This window comes from Polypterus senegalus, chromosome 8 (assembly GCF_016835505.1).
Source record: "Polypterus senegalus isolate Bchr_013 chromosome 8, ASM1683550v1, whole genome shotgun sequence".
Lineage (NCBI taxonomy): Eukaryota > Metazoa > Chordata > Cladistia > Polypteriformes > Polypteridae > Polypterus > Polypterus senegalus.
The window spans coordinates 122778999-122804561 of record NC_053161.1 but is presented as its reverse complement, the minus strand read 5'-3'; the positions used below and the strand labels follow the sequence as shown (position 1 = coordinate 122804561).

At 37.3% G+C, this 25563-nt stretch overlaps 1 protein-coding gene across 9 annotated transcripts in view; it reads right to left on the bottom strand.

The window, feature by feature from the left end:
• Nucleotides 1-25563, bottom strand: part of syt1a (synaptotagmin Ia) — a 1201488-nt gene that overhangs the window by 315999 nt on the left and 859926 nt on the right. For 7 of the 9 annotated variants that reach the window (XM_039761735.1, XM_039761726.1, XM_039761731.1 and 4 more), the window contains one exon: nucleotides 17184-17311. The gene's annotated coding sequence lies outside the window, so the exon portion shown is untranslated. The remainder of the gene's footprint in view (nucleotides 1-17183; nucleotides 17312-25563) is intronic. The other 2 variants (XM_039761732.1, XM_039761734.1) reach the window with 1 other exon arrangement.

The following is a 25563-nucleotide window of genomic DNA, read 5'->3' as shown; positions in this document are numbered from 1 at the left end:
ACAGCTTATTTACAGTGACTGTGCATTTGTTCATACATTCATTGATCTGCTTTTGGACTCACTTTATTCAATAATTGATCATGGCGCCACATTATTTCCCTGTACTATTGGGCACAAGGCAAGAACAAACCCTGCACAGGATGCCAGGCCATCACAAAACACACCAATGCACCTTCCCACAATCACTTACAGTATATGCTGCCAATTTAGGGTAGAAATGAATCTAACATATGCATCTTTTCGGAAAACCCTACCCAGACAGTGGGAGATTGTCCAAACTGCACACAGATTCAGACCTTGGACTCAAGAGCTGTGAAGCCTCAGCACTAACCAATAAATATGTGAGATACATTATTATTCAGATAAAAACACTTCCTAAACTGAAATAAATTCTCTTTCAGTGCTTGTATTCCCAACAAAGCTTCTATTAGCATTTGGCAAGAATGGTTCAAGGATTCTGGACTATAAAGTAAAAGACAGGATTGAAACTCAAAATCCCAGCACTACTTAACCATGTGCCCCTGAGTAATAAAGTGAACCTGCTTGTGCTTCGGTGATAGAAAACAATTTTGCTGGACATGCAACGTTGTTAAGCTCAGTGGTCCTCTGAAAAGACATAATGCACATATTTCTTATTATTACAGTTGAATTTGGCTCACTATAAATCTATATAAATTATTTAAGACTACATTAGTAGCTACCATACATTACCTTATCTCTTAATGCCGTCAACTCTGTTTTAATGGCAGCACTTGTTATATTTTTCTAGTTAACTGTCCAAGAAAATTTTTTTAAAAAGAAATCTAAACCAAAACATGTGTCCAGTGTAGCGGTCCACTATCACATTAATCTTTACTTGCGGAGCTCCATTTTGATAAAGTGCTCTTGTTTTATTTATTCCATGTTAACCTTTCATTTAAACTGCGTTGCTTTGACGGCTTAAATATAATGTGACGTGCTTCAGAAGATGACTAAAATACGCAGAAAGAAAATAACAGGCACAAAGAAAGGGGCAACAAAAACTATGCACAGATTGCTGAGAACCTGTTACAAACCAGCTGTAAAACAAACAGGCTCCTGGTTTCTAATGTTTATTCAAGTCAGTATTAAATGCATATTTTATTTAAGACTGCATATAATATCGGTTGCTATTAATAATAAATTATCTTAAATTGTATTTAATCTGTTAAAGAAAAATCTGCAATACTTTTAGGAAATCCAGCTTATAGACTGAAAAATGACTCACTTCTGACTTCCATCATTATGTTTATGTTATTAACGCTAGAATTACTACGAAAAAACTCGTAGATCGGGCCCACCTTAAAACCATTCTCACCTCTCCGCCAGCATCCTTTGTCTTCTTAATGTGCTGATTAAGACAAGAAGCAAGCACGTTCACTAAGTTTTCCCAGCTCATGCCTTGTTTGATTATCTGGGAGTGACTGAACTGCTGGAGTTTTAGAGTGGAAATAATAGATTGTTATTTGGAACACATGCATTTCATGTCTGTTCCGTTTCTACAGTAATCTGTGTAAACACATTGTTAAAACAGAAACTTTTTCATATTTTAGTAATAAATGTTACAAAATGTAGGCATAATCTATAGAATGTGTAAAACCTGATTTTCAAAGATCAAATAAACACTTTCACAAAAGGTTCAAGAACAATGTAACAGCTTCTGTGGTGAGCGCAACAGAGTACTTGGAGTCAGATGGGGGCGGGCGCCAGAGCACGTGAGCTTATTCAGTGCAGCACATGTTGATCTTTTTTTTCTTTCAGTACATGTGCCTTCCCTGTTCATTTATATATCTAGTGACTTCTCTGCCGGTCTGTCTCTCTATTACGCAGTGCTCTGTCTGTCTGTGTGTGTGTTATGGAACTTAAAAATAACAGTTATAAGGAAACTTGTTCATGTTAAGTGCAGTCTCAATTGTTAAAAAATATTTTAAAAGGAGCATCCCACATGAAAATATAACGATCTCATTAACTGACAGAGCATACTGATTTATAAATTTTATGTGTTTGAGGTTAAAAAGAAAAAAAAAATAACACTTTCTCCCCAACCGGGGATCAAACTCAGGTTTCTGAGGAAGAGCCTGCTGTGCTGTGAGTCAGCAAAGCTTACCGCTAAGCCACAGAAGGTGCTGTATTGTTGTTGAACCTTTTATAAAGTGTTTATTTGATATTTGGACTTCATGCTTCACACATTCTATAGTTTATGCCTATACTTTGTAACATTTATTACTAAAATATGAAAAAGTTTGTGTTTTAACAATGTGTTTACACAGATTACTGTAGAAACGGAACACACATGAAATGCGTGTGTTCCAAATGACAATCTATTATTTCCACTCTAAAACCCCACTTCACTCCCATATAATCAATTAAGGCATGTGTTGGGAGAAATGCGTGCACGTTCTAAGTCGAACTAGCCGGCTGCTTGCAGTTTGTCTTTAAATCGGCACATTTAGAGGACAAAGGACGCTGGCAGAGAGGTGAAAACGGTTTTAAGGTGGGCCGGATCTACGAGTTTTTTCGTAGACTCTGGTATTTCTAGTGTTAAGTTAAGTGGTATTGCCTCACAGATTCAATGTCACAGGGTCAAAGTTCTGGCTTTACAGAGTTTATACATTCTCCCTGTGTCTGTGAGGACTGCTCTCCCATGTCACACATGTCAAGCTAAATGGCATTGTGTGGGTGTGTGTCATGTAATGGACAGACAGCCAGTCTCTGGTTGGTTTTTGCTTTATCTCTGGCCTAGACACAGAGTTACCTGCAACCCTCAAAGGGACGTTCTTTCAATCTTTTAATTTTGTGTTTTTAGGGCACAGGTGAAAATTAAAGGAAAGTGCATTCAGGTGAAACCAAAAAGCACTTACTCCCAAAAAGAGCTGTCAAAATCGGAAACAAACTACTGAGTCGTGTAGTTAAAGCGGCTGTTAAAAGCTACACCAGGAGATATTCAGAAAACGTAGCTATTAGCTAACTGAATGAACTTGATGGACTCAATGGTTACCTCCTGTGTGAAAATTTCTTATATTATTTGGAACTTGAGTGAGATTTTTTTTCTTTTTTTGCTGTTACCTTAATTGATTGATGAGTGTGCCCTTTACTGGAATGGTGCCCAATTTAGCTTGGACCAATGCAGCTGGAAAAGCCACCGGCCTCCTGCGATCCTGAAATAGACAAAGCTTATCTGAAAATGGACTGATGAATGAATGGCTTGCTGTATCCATCTATTTTTAAACATGCATAGTCTGTTCTAAGGTTAAAGTCGACACTCTCTGTACAGTAAAAGGTATCATTTTCTTATAAGTGTGCGTATTAGACTTATATGTACAGATGCCCCCATTAGAATATTAGTAGTTAACGCTGCTACCTATCAGCTTTGTGTGCCTTAATTCAATTCTCAACCAATTCACTGTGCTTTTATGTGCAAGAATTGTACAGAAGTATGAAAGTATTAAACTTTATTTGGTTTACACCTTTACCCAAGGTAACTTGTATGATCAGGACACTTTACACTTCTTTAATAGCATTTTACACAATTGAGAAAGAGACTTGCTCAATGTCACATGATGATTCAGAAGCAGAAATTGTGCCAACCCTGTGGTTTAGAGTCTAATGGCTTAGCCACTCTACCACACATCCCTCCTAACTGATCATTCTAACTTGTCCTGTGTGTGTGTGTGTGTGTGTAAGTGTGCCCTGTAATTGATTGATATCCCAGCTAGAAATGTATTACTCCCCAGGACTCCGCTTTAAAATATGGGTGTACATAATACTGTAACCAAGATTTTGAAAAAGAACAAACACCATCCCGCCATTCGTCTATCTTTGAACAAGTTAAAGTATCAGGGATGAAAATACACAAATTAGGCAAAGATAACAATTGTAACTATAATGATAGCCTCTTTTTTAGATGTGTCTAAGGAATTCTGCAACTTTAAAGTAACACAGAAGCTCAACAGCCTTTCTCAGCTTGACTTTAAGACACAAAAGCACTTAAAATCATCTCGAGAAAATGCACACAAAACTGTCCACTAAGTCAAGCAAATATGTAGGACTTTTACAGGAAACTGTCATTTGCAGGAAAATAAAGTGTGGCTAGAACTGCCTTCATCTTATTTATTTATTTATTTATTTTGCCCTTACCATCTTTCTTTTTCTGCAGGCATTTGTCTGTTCACATATCGTCCTTCCAGATGACAGAAAGGCTCTATGGGCATCACTTGCTGTGCGTAATATACAAGACATATAGTTCTGCCTCGAGTAAACTAATGAAAAAAATATAATCCCACACACACTAGATTGTGTTCACCAAGCCACAACATGACACTCTCACTGTCATAAACACACAAATGACTTGGGTCTTAGAGAAGATGACAGGCCATGTAAAGCATATTTTAATAATGTGCTCATATAAATCCTTTACTGACCTTTTATCCATTTGACAGGCTGCACATTCAAATTTGAAAAGTAAGCAAATTTTGATAGGACAGCTTGTAAAGTAAAGCAGTAAGGTAAGGTTTACTTTTTGGACAAAGGAGTTCATCCTTTTGTCATAGTCAGATTGAGGATCAGAGGAAGATAACGACCGTTCAGACCATCTTATGTCAACTTATATTGGATGGTCTTCATCTGTATTCTAAAACACAATCATCTACCCATCTATTTTCTGTCCTGCTTATCCAGTTCGGTTCGTGGGGGCAGGTTGGGGGTATGGGGGGTTTAGTCTGAGCCTATCCTGGAAGCAACGGCTATAAGACATGTGAAACTTGCATAAGAAATATCACAGACCAGTCATGCAAAGATGTTGAAGTTAAGAGAGAACCAGCCTGAGGTAACACACATGGAAGCACACCTGGTGCAACTTAGAAGATGTCTTCTTCTGTTTCCTTAGGGAGATGAGAGAGTTTCTATATAACCAGAAGACCACTGGTTCATGGCACTTAGCCATAACACCACTGAGTGAATTCTCCATCTGAGATGGGCTCCAACCCTCAACACATAGACACACAAATTAATTCGCATTGAGCAGTTTTGTTCACACATATGTGGTGGCATTGACTTTAAATACATTTTTTTTTTCTTTTTTATACTGCAGTCATGATGGTATGACATAATGGTCAATGATAAAGATGGTATGAACAGTAATACTATATGATTTGACTCAGGTGCATATTCTATCATCAAGACATTTTGGGTGTGCACCCAGGGGCATTAGATGGCAAGGGGACTTTTCACCAATCCAGCCCCCCTCACCTGGCACAATGAAATGAGTCTCCACAAACCTAATGCCAGAATGGGAAATATGCAATGCATTAAACTATTGGGTACCCATAAGCTGCATTGTTAAAAGTATGATTCATTCTAAAATAAGGAGCTAAGTAATCCAGGGCCCTGTGAGAGTCTTAATCTGAGGTAGACTAGATTTATGAATCTGCTACATATTGAGCAGGCATAGGAAATGTGCTCCATTCTTGAACTAGGATCCCGTAACTCAATAGAAGGCATCTACAGACAAACATGTTAGATTTGTTTGGATTTCAAAAGGTACAAAATCTTGGTCTCCTTGTTACAGGACACTGAGTTTGACACCAGGATTTGGTCCCTATCTGTGGAGCTTGCACATTCTTCTTGTGTCCCGATGGGTTTTTTCCACCCCATTCAAAACAGCTAATTGGTGACTATGAATTGGGCTAGTATGAGTGAGTGTGCAGAGTGTGGAGAGTTGGTTTCTGTATTTCACTGAGCACAATGAGGCCTTCTATGACCCTGAATGTGAAAGAAAATGGATCAGTAAATGGATAGAACACAAGTGAACAGATATTTTCCTGGTTGGCTCAATTTATTAGAGGAGAGATTTAAGCTCATTTTAGCAAGAGTACCAGCAAAGGTATATCAGACATATATTGTTTTTTGTGTGTTAATTGATGCTTAGCCATTAATGCATGTCAAAAATTATGAGGGTTATTCAGATGAATGGTCACTTGCAGGATAAGATCCTTCATTGAGTCTGGACATTCCAGGGAAGGATCTACTGTAGCTTCCTACAACCCTATGTTGGATGGAAAATGGATGGATGGGTAGATGTATTCTTCACTTTATAACCCAACATATGGATTGATCAGGACACCAACACAATAACTACAATATTAATTAATAAAACAATCATACCACACATCAGCACATGAATATAAGTGTAAGCATATGATACATGACATTCTCAAACCAACTTAATCCACTTCAAGGTTGTAAGGGACTAGAACTTATCATGGCAGCAATGAAAACACACAGGAAACAGGCCTAGATGCCTCACTCTACCAACCAACCTAACCAGCATGCCTTTGAAGGGAGGAAAACCAGAGTACCTGGAGAAGAACACAAACAGACATACTGTAGAGAACTCCACAAGACAATGATTAGATGTGGAATTCAAACTTTGGGTACTAAATCCATGAGGCAGCATGTACCGGAATTGACATGCAGTGCTTGAACAGGCTCCAATTTATTTAAAAATTGTATCCTATTATTTCACTTTTACACTACTTTATTGCAGTCTCTTAAGGATCATCACTATATTTCCATTAATCAAGACTTATTTTATCAGGTGGCAACCATGAGGCTGAAATAAGTTAGTTTTTATTTAAGGCTGGGTTATTGTGACTGTAACTTCCATGGCTCTCGATACAGAATAAGCTTCCCTTACATAGCAAGCGTTAAGCATATTAAAAAAGAGGTAATTAAAAATGATGCTCAGTTGAAAGACAGACTAGCTTAAGAATAACAGACAGTTGCACTGAAAATCTGCAGATACTGCACTCGGAAACAGCTCCTCCATTTTGGCTGTGAATAATTTATTAAACCAGATAGTACTAGGGTGTTGTACCGTGTTAACCATTATGAATGTAGAGAAAAGTCAAGCAAAATGACACTTTTTCTTGGCTAACTAAAAAGATTTCAATATGCACTGGGTAAATGCTAACATTATTCAAAGTTATTGTCTGTTTTTTACAAGCATTTTTTATCATTCTTTAATTTAATATTGTTTTGTTTTTTTGTATCAGTATACTGCTGCTGGAGTATGAGAATTTCCCCTTGGGATTAATAAAGTATCTATCCATCTATATATCTTTGGTACAGATTATTTCAGACACCCTCTACCGAGAACTTTTTGTGTGCCAGAAGCAAGTGTGTAGGTAGAACAGTGTTTTCCAACCCTTTTTATCTGGTGGCACACTATATGTAACCCAAAAACATCCAAGGCAGAACATAATTCTACCAACCAAAAACACATTCGATCTCTTAGAGGTGCTATACTGTCTGAATGGGCAGAACAAGGGGCAGCAAAAAAAGCAGCTTGGAGATAGCCATTTGTAGACACAGCACTTAGTGATCACTTTGAATGTATTTCCCAGTTGGTTCTTTCCTTTGCCCACTCATACAGGTGGTCCTCTCTCTGCCTCACTCCACATCCCTTGGGTCAGAGGCAGCTTGTATACCCACTGGCCCTCTGCTATGCGAGAGTCGCTGGTCAACACACACCCAGGTAGATAAATCCCCAACAAATCTCATGAATACTAAAATGCTGTCTAAGTACTGTGTCTGCAAAACAGCTGCTTTTATATCGGCTTCTCCAGGTAGTCCTATCTTCCCTGGGCAGGTCTCGACCAACTGGGGGCCATGTCTCTCTCAGGTCAGGAACCAGGGCTACTACACTGTTATCTCCACAGCACATCAGCTGAAAAACACTTGTGAAGAGTATAATTATCAAGTTGTTGATGGTGATGAACAAAAGTATTTATGGAGTTTTAACATAAGTTTTAATGTATGCCCATTTAAGAAATTACATATTAGTTTAATAGTCTTCAGCAATGCCAAAGTCAAAGTCAACAGTAATTTCGATCGTTCAGTCTTTACTTTGACATGTCTGTGTGTCGTATTAATTCTCAAATTTGAAATAGCATATATTGGCCTTGTTTTCTTTTTGCCTTCTTTTCAACTTGCCTTTTAGGAAGGCATTCAGATTCAGGTTGTACTTGCTCAAGTAGTATTTTGTTTAAAGTTCAGATTTAAGGTCAGTTTAAACTATGCCATTATTTTTTTAAATTCCTTTGTGTTGATTCTTCATTAATTTTGTGTATTTACATCATGAAGTATGTATTAATTTTATAATTCCATGTTTTATTGTACTAATCAAATTTAATTTGAAATTGTGGAACTAATGCAGATAAAACATCAACATCAACATAAAATCAAATTAAATTCAACAGACTCTATTTTTGCAAAAAAAATATTCTGAATGTATGATGGCATTATGGCCCCTTTGTATTAAGGATATACAAGAGTATGTCAAAGTTAAACAGAACAGTAAGACATCTTTAAAATTTTTATTTTTTGTTTCATTACAGTAGCTAGTGCACAGTACTGAACAGGTCATATAGTGTGGTAAAAAGAATTTCCTTCAGATCAATTGAATCTTTCCATTCAGCCTTCTTTCAATTTTACTGATGCCTTGCACCATGAACTAACAGGTGCTGTATCTCTTCCTTCAAGAAACCTCCATTAACTCAGGCCACAAATACAGACCTTTGTCACATCTGTTTATAGACTCAGCGTTACCCTGAATGGCACACATTTACCAGCAGGCACTGTAGCTACTGGAGAAAGATGATGCAGGTCTCTGCAGCAATGGACCTACCTTTTAAATGTCTACATATCAAAACAGAACTCATTCAAGTGGTGCTCATGGAATTTCCATGGTACACTATATTTTTTATGACACATATAGCTGTGTCTTTTGTGTTTTAGCTACACGTTATAGAGCTAGGTGCAATGCATTTACATTGCCTTTTGTCTTACAATAAAACACTCAACACACACCAAAGGCCATCTGATTAAACATCTGATGTTTTGGTGGCACAGGCATTAGTGTGGATGCCACAGAGCACTAGCGATTGTGATTCAGCCATCCTTAAGACACTGTCTTGTGTTTAGGTATCTCACATTTCACATATTTACAAAGGTTTTCTTCTTTTTTTTTATTATTATACTTTATTAATCCCAAAGGAATTATCCAGAAGGAATTTCCTCTCATACTGCAAAAAATCATGTTTGGTTAATTAGTAACTGGAAATTATTCTGTTTAGGTATATGTAAATGTGACCTGTGATGGACAGGTACACTTCTCCTAGATTGCCATCACATTTCGGAATAGGAGTGCAAGTGCATCCCTGGACGTAACATCGTGTCCTACTCTGACAGGCTAAGAGAATTAAACTTGTTTAGTCTCGAGCAGAGCAGACTGCATGAGGACCTAATCCCGGCATATAAAATCCTCAGGCATTGAAAAAGTAGATCCAGGACCATTCTTTCATCTTAAGGGTGAATTATGCACTCGAGGACATCAGTGGAAATTAAGGGGAAGTGCTTTTAAAACTGAGGCCAGGAAACACTTCTTTACACAAAAAATTGTGGGACTCTGAAACAAACTACTGAGACATGGAGTTAAAATAGAAGCATTGACAACCTTTAAGAAGAATGTGGATGAGATATTAGGTCAGCTTAGCTAGAGGGGAGCCCAGAGGGGACTGGCAGTCTAATGGTCTGGAATCCCTACAGATTTTATTTTTTTCTCCAGCCGTCTGGAGTTTTTTTTTCTGTCCAGCCTGGCCATTGGACCTTATTCTTATACTATGTTAATTAATGTTGACTTATTTTATTTTTTTACTGGGTCTTTTATTTTTCTATTCTTCATTATGTAAAGCATTTTGAGCTACTTTTTGTATGAAAACGTGCTATATAAATAAATGTTGTTGTTGTTGTTGTTGTTATTAGCTAAACAAATGCATTTAATGGACTGAATGGTCTCCTTTCGTTTGTCAAATTTCTTACATTCTTATTCAAATACCCATGATATTGCAATGAAAGAAGTGGTATCAGGAAATGGAAGATTTATTATGACACCTTTTGTTGGTTTCTCCACCTGTGATAATCAATAGCTTGTGCATTATTTAGCGACGCAGAATTGAAGTAGAATATTTAAGAATGGGTAATTTCGTTCAAGGTCCATTCACACTTACCTTTTATAGAACAGAAATACTGTGTAATTGATTGATAAACCTTGATAGGAAAATGCAAGAGTGTGAATGATTGCCTGAATTCTCAACGCATCATGAAGACTGATGTAGTTAAATGTCTCTCTTTTTCAAAAAAAAATCATTATATATTTAATAATAATAATAAATCTTTACATTTATATAGTGCTTTTCTCACTACTCAAAACACTCTCCATGCAGGGAGGACCTGGGACTCAAACCCATGATCTCCATACTGCGAGGCACCAGCACTATCACTGCACCACCTTAGCTGAAATCTTTATTTAATGTGACTTGTAATATCAAAAAAATATTACAGATATTTGCACAAATATTTTTATAAACAGGCACACAGGCAAGTTAAGCACCCTGTTAAGGGCAACATAGTCTGTCACAGGCAGGATTTAAAGTAGTAATGTAATGGTTTAAATTCCAATGTTTGCTACTAAACTTTGTGAATGGATGGTTTACACACCTGTAAAGATGTTGTATGAATGGTCTCAAACAGCTGTTATGAGATTTGGGACTCAAGCACATGTCTGAAGATTTCCCTCGTGTGGTGTACTCTTGTATCATTCAGCCAAAATCTAGTGCTGTCATATTTCGATACAGTACTTCACTTATTTTGCATTGTCTGTTCTGGAAAATCACAGATAAATGGTTCATCAAAAAGACTCATTGTTGGATTGTTGTGTCTATTCTATAAGTGGGATTTAATTTCTCCTGCTTTTTCTAGTATGTCTTTGTATTATTTATTATCATTATTAAACCCACTTAAGGTAAATCACAGTTGAAGGGTCTGGAGTCTATTCCAGGAAGACTTGGTGCAAAGCAAGAACCAATGCTGGATCAGGTACCAGTCCATCTCAAGTTACACTCATAAATACACCTGTGTGAGTTTGTAAATGAACTTAACCATCATATCGTTGAGATTTGGGGGAGAAAAATGGCATGCCAAGTGAAGCAAAAAATACATATATAGAGAAAAAATGCAGAGATCACATAAACAGGGTTAATGAATTGTAGGACAAGCGCTAACTACTGAAGAACTATTTCACCCATGGTAAAAATGTTTTTTTTTTCCATAATTCAGTACAAAAGAGAGTGAAGATACAAAAGAAACTGTTTAGAATCTAAAAGATATGCTTGTAATGTCACAAATCACAAAGATTAAGGGAAAAAGTTAATTTTACTTGTTTGATTGATGTTCAAATATGTAAAAAAAAAATGACAATAGTGGGTATTTTCCTCTTATTTAAAACACATTTTATACATATTTTAATGCAAGTACTATATCTTGCTGTAAATTACATTCCCACTCCAGGGGTTTACATGCATTTAATTCTTCAGTCTATGAAAACAGACGAGTGCAGGATTTTACTAATCTATATGTGGCATGCAGGCCCAGTTGATGCTGTAATTGAACATCTACCTCTGAATGTACCAGAGAAATAGCTGATTGATTTTTTTTATCCTCCATTTTACTATCTATTTAGTGTGAAAAATTGTGATTTTATTGGCCATTTCTGAAGAACACAGCTGTCAGAAATTATGCAAAAATTTGAGGACACATACAGTAGTAGCTTAAATAGAAACATTAAAAAACAGTTCCTGGCAGAGATGCCATGCTGATATACCATGTTTTTAATCAGCACTGTTCCTACAGGAAAGAAATATATTAATCATAATGTGACAGCTAACCCCAAAAACGTCAAAGAAAATCTGAAAGAAAACAAAGCCACTCTTTCAGTTGGTCTCCTGCTTTAGATAATCAAATTTCTAAGTGTTCATTTTATAGTAGAGATAAAAGTCACAAGTCACCTGGACTTTAAACACCTAAAGCAGAGACTATTATTAATGAAAACACAGTAGAATACTGCTTTTAGTGTAATACATTTATTCACTGCTTATAGTCAAAAAACTGAAATTGTAGCCATAAGAAGGAGGAGTCAACCTATGAGGAAATTGGACTAAACCAGTAATCATATACCTGTGATTCTTCATAAAGTGACCCTTTCCAGATATTCCACACAATATTTACTTCAAACCTTTGACCTTAAATAAAAAGACATCTGAAATTGATGCATGCATTATACATGTATTGCATACTACAAACATCTCGGTAGAATTACATCATCAACAAGGCAAAAATGGAACTACAAACAATTAATAAAAATAAATATTTATAAAGGACAGCAATCAAAACCACCAAACTAGTATAAATTTACAAGTGATTATGACTGGATGAACATGAACTATATGTAAATGGTACTCCGCACTCATTCTGAATCAAATACAACAAATATAGAAACTGCCTGCTAGCAACATCAATTCAAGGTAGATCCAAACAAGCTGGACAACAGGCAAACACATTTTTATACAAAAATGTGAGCAAAATAGAACAAAAGGAGAGTGAAAGGGTTGTAAATCCGATTATCAGACATTAAAAAAGAAGCCAAATAAGAGACCAAAAATGGAAGTCAAAAAAGCACCAACAAAGGATCAAAACCTGCAAGTTAACTTTCAGTACCAGTAATAAACTAAATGACCCAAAAAGAAGGAAAGATTAGAGAGTTAACCCTATTTAAAAATCTGGTTGACCAAAGGTACTATTTTAACAAATTATGTCGCCAAACAACAACTTGGAATTGGCACCTGGAGATGTGGTGCACCATATGGCAGGGTGGGAACTCTGACTCCAAGTTAGGCCTGTGGAATTCATAATGAACAGAAAATATTCTTCCATGTAGCCCAATAGTTGATGAATCACAGGGGAAGAAAGTGGAGAACATTTGATAATTAAAAAAGTTTGGAAGTACTTCACATAGACCACAGCAGGAACCTAGAATAAACTACCTGGTAGTTGAAACAGAAACCTTGACAACCTTTAATAAGTATCTTGATGAGATATTGGAACTGCTTAGCTATTAGCTAAACAAATGAGTCTGATGGACTGAGTGGTCTCCTTTCGTTTGTCAAATTTCTTATTTTCTCAATTTGATTTTCTCAATCAAATTGAACTGCTTTTCACCAAACTCTAATAATATATTGAACCTGGTGACTTCTAAAAAACATTTTTTTGAAAACAATGACCTAGTAAATATTATTAAAAGTACTTTTAACCAGAATATATATGGGGCAGGGCGGCACGGTGGTGCAGTGGGTAACACTGCTGAATCGCAGTTAGGAGACCCGGGTTCGCTTCCCGGGTCCTCCCTGTGTGGAGTTTGCATGTTCTCCCCGTGTCTGGTGGGTTTCCTCCGGATTCCTCACACAGTCCAAAGACATGCAGGTTAGGTGCATTGGCGATCTTAAAATTGTCCCTAGAGTGTGCTTGGTGTGTTGTGTGTGTGTTCACCCTGCGGTGGGATGGCACCCTGCCTGGGGTTTGTTTCCTGCCTTGCGCCCTGTGTTGGCTGGGATTGGCTCCAGCATACCCTCATGACTCTGTAGATAGGATATAGCGGGTTGGCTAATAGATGGATGGATATATGGGGCATTTGCCATTTAGATTCTATTTGTAGTAGGATTTGCAAAACTAAATGTTCTTATTGACTACAAGTTTACAAAAGAATTATTTAAGACTAAGTGCCATTAAATATGTGCTTAACGATTCTTTTCAAAGTTGACAACAGCAATGTCCAAAAAGAGTCCAGGGGCCTCATTCATACTGCGGTGTGTAGAATTCACATTAAAACATGGTGTATGGACAACTTGATATCATTTTCATGATGATAGGAGTTAAAGCATGTTATTAAACATGGGAACACGGTGGCACAATGATAGTGACGAGCTGGCGCCCATCCAGAGATTGTTCCTACCTCACGTAAGATGCTTGCTGCACGATGTGCGACCTTCAATGAAATAATTTATTGCATCAGTACTGTCTCTTTCAAATATACTAACCCCCAATTCTTGTCCTTTCTTTTCTTTCTCCAAGTACCCAATCGCCATACAATCAGCACTGTAATAGACGTTAAGCCATCTGTAAGCTTAGAACGCCAATTCTTCAAAACTTTTAAGGAACATTGAAATATCATCGTAGTACGTGTTTAATTATTCTATCCATCTATTCTTCCAGTGTTGCACCAGCCCCAGCAAGAATACAGCACGAGGCAGGAACAATCCTTGAACAGGGCACCAGCTCCTTGCTAGTGCAGCGACACCATGTCCTCACATGTTTAATTATTAACAATATAGATTATTTAAATGATGTTAGCATTTTATCTGTATAATGTAATAAACATATTTTGCTGCATTTCATCTTAAAATGATATCATCATCATATGTAAATACGCGCTAAAGTGGCTCAGGTTGTGCAATATTATAACTGTATCTCAAGTTTACAGTGAAGTATTGTACTTATAAATACAAACAGTTCTACAAGGAGCACTTGATGGACTGATTGAGTGTGTTTATAGTTCTTGGGATGAAATGATTTCTGAACTGCAAGGTCCATACAGGAAAGGCTCTGAAGTGTTTGCCATATGGGAGTAGTTCAAATAGACAGCATGGCTGAGGCAGCGTGTGCTAAATGCTGTATACCGATAATTCTCTTTCCGATCTGCGGCTGTAGAGCTGTGATTCCCCACTCAGATACAGTGATATAAATACTCAGAGTGGTGCAGTGAGAGTAATATGGAAAAAGATGATCCGCTGTGGCAACCCGTAATGGAAGCAGCTGAAAGAAGAAGAAGGTGCAGTGAGAGTAAAAACGCTAAAGCAGTTATGGTATTTAGAATAGTTTGACCATTCCGTGGACCATTATATTGTTACAGGCTAAATACAATCAGATGCCTTAAACTAATAAACAATATGCGGTTAATTTCAGTGTATTTGATAAAGCCGCATCAGCAATGTGGATCTGAAAAAGAAAGGGAAACCAAAGGGAAACAAAGCACTGCTTTGACGCTATGCGCCACCAGTTTGCAAAACCGAGCTGAGAACCTGCGTACGCCAGGAATTGAGCTAGTGTGAAAATGTGCGTGGCTTTACGCCAAGTTTAGTTTTTATACATCGCGATTTGAACATGGAAATGGGAGTACACAAAATTTTTGTGTGTATGCACCATTTATACATGAGGCCCTAGACGTTCAAAATAACTACATGATAACAAGAACAGTCCCAATCTTTGATTTTAGTTTTCCAGGCTTCCTGTTAAGTCTTAAAAGACTCTGCTCTAAATAGGGCATGAAAGGCTGAGCTCAATAAACTTGGGCCAAAGTATCAGAGAAACAATCGTATAATATATACGTATATTAAAAAGCTGCTACAGACTCTATGACACAACTCTTAGAAGGAGAAGCTATAGGTGCTGGGAGAGAAGAGAAGCCAGCCGGGAGAAGGAGATTTCACTGCATTATATTTTACAGAATATGATCGGGATTGAGTCTTTAATCAGGAGCCTAACTGGGTACTGAAAGCAGGCTTCGTCTGGTTTATGCTGAGAAACAATTACTTTACTACTTTTCGTTAACAAACAGAAAAGAAAAAAAAACTTCTTCTAAGATAAGCACATTTCATTATAATTAAGGCAGTTCAAATATTAACATTGCAGTAGGATAAGATCCAATAATTGTTTTTATAAATGACAGTTGGAACTAAAATAAAGATACATTTTGCTTGTATTATTTTTATATTCTTTATCTGGACATAAAAATTCCAGAATTTGAAAAATATGGCAGGTAAAGCAATCACAGTTTAGAGATTCATTTTTGATTGATGGTGTGACTCTTTTGACCTTGTTATTTGTTGCATTTTATACTGATTTATCTTTTGTGCTTTCTTAAGTAACCCAATGAAAAATTCAATTAAAAGAAATTCTTGTATAATGTGTGTGCTTTTACAGGCACTCAGGTCAATCATTTGTAAATCTAGCATTTAGGAAAGAGATTTAATATGCTTGGCAAAAACATTGTAGTATTATTATTTAGAAAAATTACAGCAGTTTAAACAGCATTTCAATCTTTTTAAATAGAAGATCAATAATCAACAGTAGCCGACAATCCAGCACATATGTCATGTCACCTGAACTCGCCCGCTCATACAGAAGGAAGAAAATATACCACCGGGATAACATCCAGGTGTGTTCGTAGACTTAGTTAACTGTTTTAAAAGTTGGAACATTTTTAATTTTTGTTTATTACTTCATCATTTTTCTTTGTTAAAATTTAAGTAATGAGTCATATTTAATAGTAACAGATAATTACAATAATTATTAAAAAAAAATGTTTTTTTCATAGCTTTTGATGATAGCATGTGGTTAAAAACTGAGCCCATGTAGGCTTTTGGTGGCTACAATAGCTTTCATAGACAGCACATCATGACTCCAGTAAGCATAGGGCCTCCATATTCAATAACTAATTTGTTAGTTATTGAAAATGGAGTCGCTATGGCTAATTTACCATAATTGCAAAAATTACATCTTGGAAAGAAATATCAGATGGAGAGTTAAACAAGTAAACAATCTAAAACTGCAAACCAAAAATAAGCAGTGGTTCAGAAAAGACAAGCGATGGAAATCACTAATCAGATGCAAAATCTAAAAGAATAGGCAAGACACTACACTTTAAAGTCACAACAGCAAAACAGAGCCTTCAGAAAATCTTGCACAGCACAATGCTAGACCAGTGATTTAAGTCAATGTTTCATTTTAATTTTCTCTACCCCTCCAGTCATGTGATAACGACATAATTAATGTTGCCCAGCAATAATGGGCATGAACACTGAAAGATAGCATGTCAGACTCCTACCTGATAATGATCCAAACGTACGTTTCTCTCCTACAAAACTACCCAATGCACTCTCACAAGTTCTATTTATTATTTTAGACAAATATTTATTATTTGTTTTCTGCTCCTGCTGGCCTCTTTTGGGCTGCCGCATAGTTTATTTCAGTTAAAAAGTGAAGCTACTACTTTTCCCAAAAAATGAAGTGATACCAAGTTATATCATTTGTCCCCTACTAAGAAACATAAAAATCCAAAGAAAAACAGTCAAAAGCTGCTGTATATGACATGCATTACAAGCATGCCAGTCTTCTGTAATGAGTTTTACATAAAAATATGCTATTTGTCAACTTACATAATCTAGTATGCGGATATCCTCCTTTCTTTTACAGGGTCACTAGAGTTGATTCAGTTGATCTGGGCTAAGTGGATGACGCCTTCCTCCCTTCAAAACTCCAAATGCATTCTTCCTGAAGCCCTGCACTTGGTGAAAGAGAATGCAGACCATGAGTATTGGTGTCAGAATTTCCCATTTTCTTTCATAATACACAATTCACAATGCAGGGATGCTTTTAACATGAAATACATTTAAGTCGTCTTGCCCAATATTTCTGGAATAAGAAATAGCAAACATTACACAAGATAGTGTTCCCCAAAATAACAGAAGGGTGGTAAGTGCAAGGCCCAGAGTCCCATTCAAGTGCTTAGGATATACTGTAACTGATCTTGGTTACAGTAGATTAGCAATAGAAAAGTACACCACGTAAAGGAAGTTATGACATTCACTGCTTTAGAAGATTACTCTGTATGCTTAGTATAAACCAAAGAAGTTCTGCACTAATTAAGTAGATGCATAACATAAAATATTTGCATATCAATATCTAGAGGAGTGTTTCAGTTTATGGTCTCAGCTTAATGTGGTTCAACAGATAAGAACATATAAATAAAAAATATATGTTTATTTTTGATTAAATTTCAATTCATTTTCATTTAGTGACTTTCATATTTTACTTACACAGAAGGCAAATTAGTTTTGTCATAGGTGAGCATGTAGAAGATTTCACTAACAGTGAAGAACAGTACTGCATAGTGTAAACCTTGTCACCATTTTCAATCATTTTATGCTTTCATGTGCACACATAACTGAATATAACCAGTAAAACGCTTTTTTACAGGAAACCACTCTTTAATTCCCAGTGTCTTAGGTATGTGTCCCAGCTGAGATTTCTTAGGGGGTATAACTGCTAGGAAGGGAAAATGACATTCTGAGCAATCCCTTAGGAGGGGCAGCATGCCTCCAGCGATGGGTCAGATGTCAGCTAGTGGCAGCTTTTCATGCCATCATTATATTTATGAGTTTTGGTATTTAAGGTATAGTATTATTACTTCAGTGCTATTTTATTAATAGGTCTGAAATGTTTTTTTTCTGTAAAACATTTTTAATTTTGCCAAATTATTCACATTTCCAATGCAACCCCCAACTTATATTACACACAAAAATCAGGTTATGAATGTTTATAGAAATTGAACATGCTCATTACATGAGGCTTGCCTGTACTGTATTTCGGCATGGGAATAAAAAGTATACAAATTTGACAGTAAACTGGTAGGTGACTGTACGAAAGAATATTTAAATCTATAGCCTTCAATGAAAAACATTTTCTGTCACATGCTGTTAGCTAAAATTCTAAAATGATTCCAAGAGCTTGCCAGTAGCTCTCATTAGCAGGAGAATTTCACAGCTGCAAACCCCAACATTGAGTTAATGCTAATAAAGGAGTGTAAAAGCAAATAAGATTTAGAAAAGCAATATGAGTGCGCAACGCCTGATATGCATGACTGAATAGCAAATTCACATATCAAATATGAACTATTCAATTGTGTGGTCACAATTTCTGTACTACTGCATTATATACTGTCACCCTATCTGTGAAACAGATATAACTTTCAGAACTCATTCGACATGAATCTGCTATACCTTGGGTTGAAATGCCAACTTTTTTGCCATTCACACTATATCCAGAAGGATAGAAATGCTTTTTGCACATATTGTCTTAGTAGCATTACAAATGCAAGACTAAATCACTAAAAGAGAATAAATATAAACAGCCTGAGATGGATTAACTGGGGTATTTTAACTGATTTTAACACAGAATGCTGAATGCAAATATTGAACAACTTCAGAAGTTAACAACAAAAGGACTTTCTTCAGAAGTACAACAAAAGTGGGAAAGATATTTAAGAAAGTACAGGAAAGTAGGTTAAAGAGGAATGGGCATGTAATGAGGAGTGACAATGAATATGTGAGCAAAAGAGTGATGACAATGGAAGTACAGGGGAAGAGAAAATTAGGGAGACCAAAGTGGAGGTGGATGAATAAACTAAAATCTTCTTCTTCTTTCATCTTTTTCCTTATCTTCCTGTCCTCTGCATCTTTGCCCTGTTTCAGCAACCATCTGCATGTCGTTTCTTACCACATCCATAAACCTCTTCTTAGGCCTTCCTCTTTTCCTCATGCCTGGCAGATCTATCCTTAACATCCTTTTCCCAATATACCCAGCATCTCTCCTCTGCACATGTCCAAACCAACGCAATCTTGCCTCTCTGATTGTCTCCCAACCATCAAACCTGAGCTGATTCTCTAATGTACTAATTTCTAATCCTGTCCATCCTCGTCACACCCGATGCAAATCTTAACATCTTTAACTCTGCCACCTCCAGCACTGTTACCTTTTTTTCTGTCAGTGCCACCGTCTCCAACCCATATGAAACAGCTGGTCTCACTACCATCCTGTAGACCTTTCCTTTCACTCTTGTTGATACTCGTCTGTCACAAATCACTCCGGATGCTCTTCTCCATCCACTCCACCCATCCTGCACTCTCTTCTTCACCTCTCTTCCACAGTCCCCATTACTCTGTACTGTTGATCCCAGGCATTTAAACTCATCCACCATCTCCAACTCTACTCCTTGCATCCTCACCATTCCACTGATCTCCCTCCCATTTACACACATGTATTCTGTCCTGTTTCTACTGACTTTCATTCCTCTCCTCTCTAGAGCACATCTTCACCCCTCAAGAGTCTCCACAACCTGCTCCCTACTCTTGCTACAGATCACAATGTCATCAGCAAATATCATAGTCCATTGGGCCTCCTGTCTGATCTCATCTGTCAACCTGTCCATTACCATTGCAAATAAGAAAGGGATCAGAACCGACCATGATGTAATCCCACCTCCACCTTGAATGCATCTGTCACTCTTACAGCAGACCTCACCACTGTCACACTTCCCTTTTACATATCCTATACAATTTATTACATACTTTTCTCCCACTCCCAACTTCCTCATACAATACAACTCCTCTCTTATGCTTTCCCCAGGTCCACAAAAACACAATGCAACTCCTTCAGGCCTTCTCAATACTTCTCCATCAACACCCTCAGAGCAAACATCACATCTGTGGTGCTTTTTCCTGGCATGAAACCATACTGCTGCTTGCTAATCATTTACTTATTTTTTATCATCCTAACTTGCTGCACATCCTACCTGCTGCACATCTTTCCATTCATAATCATCACTCTGTCTGACACTCTTTTCACCTCCAAAACACACCTGACATACTGTTCCTTCACCCCTTCCCCATTTCTCCTCCTATTGACACCATAATAGAACAATTTGAACCCCCTCCTATCCATCTGGCCTTACTTCCCTTCCATTTAGTCTCTTGCACACACACACTATATTAACCTTCCTTCTCTCCATCTCATCAGCTATTTCTCTCCCCCTTATCAGTGATACTGCTATCATTCAAAGTTCCTACCCTCAGTTCCACTGTCTTTACCTTCCTCCTCTCCTCTGGACACGTCTCCCCCCTACTCTTCTCCTTCTTCGGCCAACAGTAGCCCAATTTTTTCCAGCACCCTGTTGGTTAACAGTACTGGTGGTGACCGTTGTTAACCCAATTCTCGACCGATCTGATATGGATGTATTGTTGTCCACATATTGATCTGGCAAAAGTTTACACTGGATGCCCTACCTGACATAACCCTCCCCATTTATCTGGGCTTGGGACCGTCATGAAGAAACACCCTGGTTTGTACATTCCCTGTGGCTGGGTAAATTAAACTAAAATAAGATATGAAATAAAAGGACTTGACTAGTGAGGAGGAGCAGGACCAAGGTAGAAGGATGATCAAGCACATCAACCCACACAGAAATAGGGAAAAAATGAAGAGGAAGAAGAAAAACAAGAAGAAATGTCCAGAACCAAAAGGTCAACAGAAGTTCTAGAAGAAGCAAAGAAAGTTAATTGAGAAAGAGAGGCCTAGACTATCCATTTCGGATAAGTGGACTGTAAATTTAAAGAAACGTATTTATCGAATAGCGAGTTAGTAACACTTTGGGACCTTCAGATCTGTCCTTGAAAAATTTTGTTCAGTTATGTTAATGGGAACTAATAGACAAGGTTGTGTTAAAGTTCCTGTTTGTGTCAAAATTGTTCTTATTCTGTTGAGATTACAAAAAGGCCTGTGCCATGACCTAAAAGAAGAAGTCTATAGTTAGCAAGTAAAACAGTTTTAGAATGTTGGTTGTATTTCCTTCTTTAAATATTTAGCTTTGGATAAATCATTATTTGTTGTGAAGGGAGTGTGTTTTAGAGAATAATCATTACAATGTATAGTATACTGGGCTTTTGTAGTAACAGTTGCTGTAGCAGATTTATCCCTGTTTCCATAGTAACATTATTTTAATGGTATCCTTTTCTTTAAAAACCCAAAGCATCTATGTGATCAATCTTTAACTAAATAACAACACAACTATTACTGCTCACCCAGTACATTAGCTCTAAAGATGCATTAAGAGACAATTTCTGAATCAAAGCCGGAGGAAAGATGGAGCATTTGCTTATACACTGTAATAGCTTTTTGTATTAACTTGGCTTTAGGTGGAAGAGTCACACTTTCAGAGCAAAGCTAGAGCTGTAAAGGTTCAAATAAGCATAAGTGCCTTTGACAGTCATGCAGGAGATCACTTAGGGTATGAGACACTTTAACTCAAAGAAATCAAATCATTCAGCATTCTCACTGTGAGACCAATCATAAAATGCTTCACAAAATCGACACATAAAAATTAAAGCTCCTAAATTAAAAAAACAAAACACATTCTCCCTTTCAGTATATAATAATACACATTTTCTGACAGTAAACGAGACAAGTTCTTCCATTTCAGTGTGGTGCTACCATCAGTACCAGCTCACTATATTTAAAATAACAATACAACACATCAACATTTAGTATACAGTATACATTCAGGGTACAGTATATTCAATGGCAGAGGAAGGCACAAGCATAAATAGAAGAGCAAATCATTTAACAAAAAATAGAGTGCTGTATGAAGCTGATGCTTGTTAAAAATGGATTCATTATCCAGTGAACAAGGATTGCTGTTAGTCCTGAGTGAACTGTCTACTGCAAAAGTCTCAGTGGTCTTCTTTGGACTGGTAAATATGAAATTACAAGTGAATAATAGAGGTATTGTACTGTATGTGCTTAGTTTTCATGGTAAAACAACTTGCCTGTTCTGAACAGGGATGTAGTGAATTCCTTCTCTAAGCTGTTAAGCCACCTGCCAATCACAGAACACTGTAAATGATATTTGACAATGAAATAAATCTAAAGAAGTAGCAAGTAAAATTTTGAGTTTTTTTAGTTGTTATAAAATACTCCTGTTTGCAGGTCTTAGTAATGGGAATAAAATTTTTCTCCATCTAGTTAGTCGCTATTTATGTATACAAACTAACTAAATAAATAATCTTATATCAGCCTAACTACAGTAATTGTTTCACTAAAATTGTAGAACATTACAAGAATCAAATGAAGTAAACCTTAATAAAAAAATTACGGTGTCCATAAAGTATTCTGGTATTTAAATTATAGTTTAAAATTTGGAGCTTTGTTACATTAAAAATAAGTCAATGAATATTAACCAAATTTCGACATTAGCTGTGGTCTTGAAATTTTGTTCAAATGTTATACTATCAAAATGTTCATATTCTACTATTTCCACAACACACACCTCATTGCCACTACTTAGGAAATTAAATTTACACTTCAAGATAAGAGAAAAAAAATCCTATTATCAGACCTACTTGAATCAGTTAAGGGTCATAGGAGAAGAGCAAATTTCAACAACCCTGGTCAAAACGCATAAACCACTGTAAGCATACACACTCACATGGAGCTAATTTAGAAATGCCTATAACCTAATAAGTACATCTTTAGGATGCTGAAGGACAACAATACCAGCTTGATGATGAAAGGACCGTGAGATAAAAATGCACAGTCATAGCAGAAATTCCATACAGACAATGACTGGGTACAATATTCAAGTCCAAAATATTGGCTCTATGAGGCAGTAGGTTTAACTGCAGTAGCAACATTCCACCCACATTTAGAATAATTCACATACCTCTCTGGGAGTTTTTTTTTTTTTTTTAAACCAAGGAAAAACAACATGGAAATGATCACTGGGAAAACACTCAAAGGGAAAAAGCAAATAACACACAAAGAGTGTTCTGACACAAGTCATTCCCTTGACGGTCTGTTGTGTTAGCTTCCCCACTTTTCCACACTAAAAACCACACAAGCTCTGGTACGCTCATAAGGGCAAACTTTAATCCCCATTCTGGTATTACTTCCAGGCCAAGATGAAGAATCATTTCCATCGCAGAGGTGGTCTACACAGTTCTAGGTCTACTAGCTTACAGTAAGAACCTTTTCTTCACACCTGAGACACTTCTGGCTTGAGACAGTTGTGCAAGGTAGTTTTGAGGTTGTCTTTGGCTTGGACATCCAAGAAGGTAAGGTTTAGGGAATGACACTGGTCTCCCATTTGTCCTCCATGGTCTTGCACTTTCTGTCAAAGGGTCAGTCACCAATAGCATAAATTGGGCCAACTTCCCTCCGGTGAAATAGGCACCATTTAATGAACTAGGAATAACCAGCTGTCCTCTTGTGGACTCAGAAAAACACATCAAATTTCTTCCAATGCCCCAAGAGCCTCCTCTTGATATAGTAATCAGCTTACATTTTTGAAATATTTTGTCAACACTGAAGATTCAGGAGAAACGATTTCACAGGTATACAAACATCATTCAATGATCAGGACATGGTTTCAGTTAGTCACGAGGAGTTGTGAGGCAGAGGTGCTCACATCGGAAAGCTCCTGCTTGAGGTCTGTCTATCTATTGTGGTGGACGGCTGGGGATCCTGCCCAGCTGGGACATCTGGAAGGACTGGGACAGGCACAATAACTCCCCCTAGGCCATGAGAGGACAGCCGCCCTAGTCTGCATGGGGGCCACCGCCAGGGGGTGCCTGTAGGATTATTGAGCCCTGGACTGTAGCACTTCCGCCACAACCGGAAGTGCTGCCAGAAGAGATTCGAGGCACACCTGGAATGCTTCCGGGTGCTCATGCGGCACTTCTGCCACACCAGGAAGTGCCATCAGAAGATCATCAGAAAGCACCTGAAGCACATCCGGGACATTATAAAAAGGGCAGCCTCACTCCATTAGACGAGTTGGAGTTTGGAAGAAGAGGACAGAGCTTGTGTATGGAGGAGTGAGGGCCAAAGAAAGAGAAGAAGAGACAGAAAAGAATGGACTGAGTTTGGCTGGTTGGAGCATTGTGTGGTGTTGTATAAGCTCGAAAAGCATTAAACGAGTGTGTTTTTGTGTCTTACCACACTATCTATCTATCTATCTGGCAGGCATCATCTGACCATTTGGGCATGGAATACCATGTTCAGACTCGCACAATATGTTTTGCCTCTCTACTCTAATGGGGTTTTTTCTTTCCCCGTGCTGTGCCATCCTTTTGCCCTATCATAATTTAAACTACAAATATAACTGCAACCAAACCACATATAAAAAAACCAATTTGTTCAGCTTGCATGCATCCTGCAAGATTACTGAGCAGCTATAGATGCTAATAATAAAAACTATTCTGAACTGTAAATCATTTCATGACTAATTGAAGAAACCTTTTTACCTTAGATATTATACCATCCTTTAGGAGGACACTGGAGATCCTGGTTCAATGGATTTTGAAAGAAATTCAAAAACATCTGACAAGCAGTCTTCTTAGCAACTTTTCTGCCGTTCCTCGTGTGAACTTGAGCTGTTTGTCTGTGCCCAATAAAGCATGCTAAATGCGCAAACTCCTCTCCCTGAATTTTCTTAATCTTTCCAGTTATGCCAACTGCATCCAGATAAGGTAATAATAATAATTTGAATCACTCGCCAGGTCAGATTATATGTAAATGAAAATTCCATTTCAGATGCATTTATTCAGCCTGCTTGACTTCTGCTGCCCACTGACAGTTGCCCCTGAGGCATGTGCTGCATAAATGTGTAGCAGAGGTCACGTGGCTGTGCTTGTGCGTGTGTCTCTCCCCAGCCCAGAGCTAGAAGCTTTTATTAATAGTTTGCTCTGTACATAAATGCACTGTAGTTGAGCTAGAGAGCGTGTAAGAGTAGCTAACATTTACTATCAATTATTGAATGAATAATGAATTTAAAGCCACTCAAAATATGACTACAATATATGACTTCAGATTAATGACTTTAAGCATCCTTACCTTTAACGCACAAAGTCAAATGATACTTGGACAGTTTCCAATTGACGTGGTAAACAAACAGCTGGGACGTCTGTTATGTGTCTATTACAGGGA